Source organism: Sinocyclocheilus rhinocerous, unplaced genomic scaffold, assembly GCF_001515625.1.
Source record: "Sinocyclocheilus rhinocerous isolate Xijiao unplaced genomic scaffold, SAMN03320098_v1.1 scaffold795, whole genome shotgun sequence".
NCBI classification, from domain to species: Eukaryota; Metazoa; Chordata; class Actinopteri; order Cypriniformes; family Cyprinidae; genus Sinocyclocheilus; species Sinocyclocheilus rhinocerous.
The window spans coordinates 1,318,963-1,323,442 of NW_015630361.1; the positions used below are offsets into that span (position 1 = coordinate 1,318,963).

The 4,480-nt window shown below is 34.4% G+C and overlaps 1 protein-coding gene across 3 annotated transcripts in view; it reads right to left on the minus strand.

The window, feature by feature from the left end:
* Window positions 1–4,480, minus strand: part of cbfa2t2 (CBFA2/RUNX1 partner transcriptional co-repressor 2) — a 42,397-nt gene that overhangs the window by 23,561 nt on the left and 14,356 nt on the right. Inside the window, exon 1 of one of the 3 annotated variants that reach the window (XM_016552649.1) lies at window positions 2,482–2,627. The exons of the other annotated variants lie outside the window; for them this stretch is intronic. The gene's annotated coding sequence lies outside the window, so the exon portion shown is untranslated. Of the gene's footprint in view, window positions 1–2,481; window positions 2,628–4,480 lie in introns of those variants that run through there. 3 annotated transcript variants of the gene reach the window in all.

The following is a 4,480-nucleotide window of genomic DNA, read 5'->3' on the forward strand; positions in this document are numbered from 1 at the left end:
CATACAAAGCCTATATATAAAACATAGAACTTTTATTAACAAAACAAATAAAAATACACTATGCTATAGGGCAGGCTATGCCTAATATAAAATAACAAATAACTTACATAAAGTTTAAATAGGTAGCCTATACAAAACTGGAAATAAGTAAACATGTATAATACAGTATATAACCAAATAAATCAGAAACATAGAAAGTTTATTAGCAAAACGAATAAGAAAGCTTGGAGGCACGGCATACACCTTGATGTCAATAAATAAATGACACAAAGTTTAAATAAAGCAAACGTAACCGGTGTTGCAGCTTAACACCGGTATCACCGTCAGCACCGTCTATAGCGGCAAGCCTAATCAGAACGCGGCTGTAGATTGTGTTAAGGTGACACACAGCAGACCTGCAGAAACACGACAGCAATGAGATGCAGCGAGACCATCTCTTCATTTCTCAGATCTTTGATTGAGCTAAAACTGGGCTCAGATTTGCCAAAAGTCTCCAATGAAACTCAGACATGATCACACATTCCTTTTAGAGCTCTATTAAATATCTACTGTATCTTACTGTATGACAACAAGCTCCATTAAATCTCCTGAGCAACAACATATCTAATCGTAAACCTTCTCATTGCTGTTTCATCCATTGATCTGTCCATCCATCCATGCAGAAAACTAATGCTACACATAGGCCTGGGCGATAAAACGGTATCGATATTTATCGACGGTACACCTTCTTCGATAACGATATAAAAAATGTTCGATATAGTGCACGATATAGGCATGTGCATTTTAATGTCTTGTTAGTCTAGCCCATGAGATGCGCCGCTACTGTGTTATACATTCAAAATATTAGAGAAATATAGAAGCTCAATGCAGAGATCTTGATTAGGTTAAAACCGAAACCAAGCCATTCACACAGAACGCATATTCAACGCATTTTCTAGACGGACAAATATGACTGCTGCACTCGCGTATCACACAAGAGATGTAGCCATGCAAAGTTAAAACAGTTTAAACTTTTAGAAAACACGTCGCGAATTTGCGGAGGTTTATTCCTTTTCACTGCGTCTCTTATGTTTTTAAATACAATCTGCGTGAATGGCGCCCTCCTGTGGCCTCGGGAGACAAGTCAAAAGATTCCTTCAGACCTATTTAATCTGCATATAAAACATTAGAAATTAGATATTTGTTTAATTTTTATTGTGTGTTTGACTGTTAAAACAAAACATATTTGTTGTTTGTCTCAATAAATTGGGTTAATTTAAAAATACAGTAGTTAAATTTTTTTTTAAAAATTCTATTGCTCTTTGTTTTTAAAAAGGTTATAAAAAATGTCAATAATTATCGATACCGAACGATATGAAACATTATATCGTTGATACATTTTTTAGCTATATCGCCCAGCCCTAGTTACACATGACAGTTAAACAAGAGTTAAAGCAGCTTGGGTTAATGAAGCAAAGCTTGACGCTGTAGTCAAACTCCATCTCTCTCCTCCAGCTCCTGAAGGTCACGTTATTCGTCATCAAGGATTTAAAAAAATATATATTTTTATAGAGATTACACTCTCAAAGAGCAGTTTCCAGCTGATTAAATATTTTAGAGCGGAGCAGAAAAACTTTCCATGATGTTATTATTCATTTCCATGACTGACCTTCTTCAGATTCCCAAATCACTGTTTTAAAATTCCCTGATTATTTCAGCTTTTCCATGACCTTAAAGGCATGAATCGCCTCTATTATATGAATCCAAAACAACATAACAAATGCTATTAAGTGAATTTGCATTAGAAATAACCACATTCATGTTATTAAGATTAATTTTTTGTTACTTTTTGTTAATTTTTTTAATTAATATTAAGTTTTCATTTCAACAAAAAGAAAAACAGAATAAATGTATTTTTATTAATTATATTCTATTATATTTAGATGCACTATATAATTAACATATATTATATATGAACATATATTATGCATTGATATATTCATTAATTAATATATAATTTAAATGCACTAATCAGATGGCTCATGACAACAGCACATTTGTATATTTTAAAACCATTAACCAATTTTATATGGGCATTATGTACTCAATAATGTACTCAATTTGATAAGATAGAAAAGTACTTACTGAGAAGAAAGTACTGTGGAAGTACCATTGTAAAGTGTACATTTGATAAAAATCATTTACCATGGTATTTACAAAGCACTTCAAGATACTTCCAAGAATACCATGGTACTTCTTTAAAAAGAAAAAAAAGGCTTTCCATGGTATGTATTCAGAGGTTTGTAACACTAGGTTCTAATCCACACATAAATGTACCATGGTAATGTTGAATGTTTACCAAGGTACACACACAAAAGCCTCATATCCACAGCCCTGGAATAGAGTACAAATGCAGCTTTGGATGCAAACATAAAATAGCAAAATCCAGTGGAACCAAAACAAACAACTGAAGCCATGAAAACGCCGAGAGATGAAGCTCACCTCCTCTCTATGATGGTCCGCTCCGCTCGTGTCTTATTCCAAACAATGTAAATCACTCTGCTTGAGTGGCTTGCTCTCTCTTCATATGTGAGGCATGTGTCTGAAACTCTCTCACATATGTGAGCGCTGCAGTCCGAGTCCTTCCCACCGCCAGCGAGGCACAGATGGACTCCAGATGGTCTTCCACGCCTCCCTCGCTCTCTGCTGATGTCATCGCCCAGGCCACGCCCACTGCGTGGCTCCTGGCCAATCAGCCACTGCTCTATTCAATACATTAAACTAGAGGAGACTCATTAACATAACTAACTGCTCTGGCACTCAAAGGCTAAACAAAGTGCATGCCAACTGAAGGGAGGGGAAGTTACCCACAACACCCCATGCTGTGTGTGCCGTTACTTTAGGCTGAACTATTCAACTTCTTGTGCTGTTTGCATCAATAACGTACCATTTTATTGCTCAGCGTTGCTCTTATGAGCCCTAATTGATGTCTTGAGTAACTTTGTAATGTAATGTTTCTTGTAAAATTGCTTCGAAGAAATAAAATACATGCAAACAGTCAATTGTTGATGTACACTAAGACATTAGAATAACTAATAAATCTCTATGTATTAGACATTATACTGTATATTTTTATTTGTACCCATAACGGTGTCATTTTAATATTATTGAGATACTATTATAGTTTTTATTAATACATTTTTTATTTCTATATTTTCATTTTAAGTTGAGTTAAAATGATAGTCAGTTCAGTCATTGTCTATTTATACTTAATTAATTTTTATTTCAGTTTTAGTTATTTTAGTACATCAAGTTAAACGAAATTAAAATGAGCTGAAATAAAGGGTTTTTTATATTTTATTTGAAGTTGTTTATTTTATTGTTTCATTTTTAGTTTACTATAATAGTAACCCTGACTCACAATTGTTAAATTTATCTGTTGCAATTTTATTTATTTATTTATTGAAATATTTATATTTATCTGTTTGTTTGCTGGGACAGAAATTGTGCTTTCCCCATACAAAGGAGATAAAAAATGTGGAAAAAATCGTCCAAATTATTCCAAACATTATTAATAAACAACACTTCATCCGCATGTCCGATCATTTTCTTTTCACCTGGGGCGAGGGAGGCGAAGTCGAACAAAATCTGACATGTAATAAGAAACATTATCTACAATATGGTGTCATGTGGCACATGAACTCTATCTCCCTCTCCATCTACATCTAGACAAATAAACAGAGCCCTGACTAGCGGCCAATCTCTCGTCCCGTCCAAAAAGAAAGTCAAAAACGCATGACCTCACGCTCAGAGATTTCTCAAACCTTTGGCATCACAGAGAGAGAGAATGAAACCCGATACGAGCAGAAATAACAAGAATTCATCATGTATAGTGAAAGAGCCATTTATAATCCAGCCTGATTAATCGGTCAATACTGAGATTATCGTTCTGTTATCAGAGCTCATCATTCAGCCTAGCGTCAGCTCCTAAATCAAATGATAATTGATGAATTTGGAGATTTTTTAAGTAAATATAGGCTATATTGTATATATTGTGTAGTGTAAAAAATAAAATGTAATAAAAATAATAAAATAAATTATATATATAATACAAAATTGTATATAATATATTTAAATATAAATAATATTATCATTAAATAATTATGATCATATATGGGTGTGTGTGTGTTAGGGTTGGGTATCGTTTTTTTTTTTCGATACCGGTGCCAAATCGATACTTTTAAAACGGTTCCGGTGCCTAATTCCTGATGCGCCAAAATTATATACAATATTAGAATGTTTAAAGGAGTGGACATGAAAATTGCGGGAGAGAAACACATGTTGCGGGAGCAGGCGGCAATTGTCAGAGATTCAGCTGGAGTGAGATTAAGAAAACAGCCGAATCCCGGACATTTTGGGCAATTAAGAAATCCCGGCCGGACGCATTTTTGTAGGTCCAAAAAGAGGACATGTCCGGGGAAAAGAGGACGTATGGTCACCC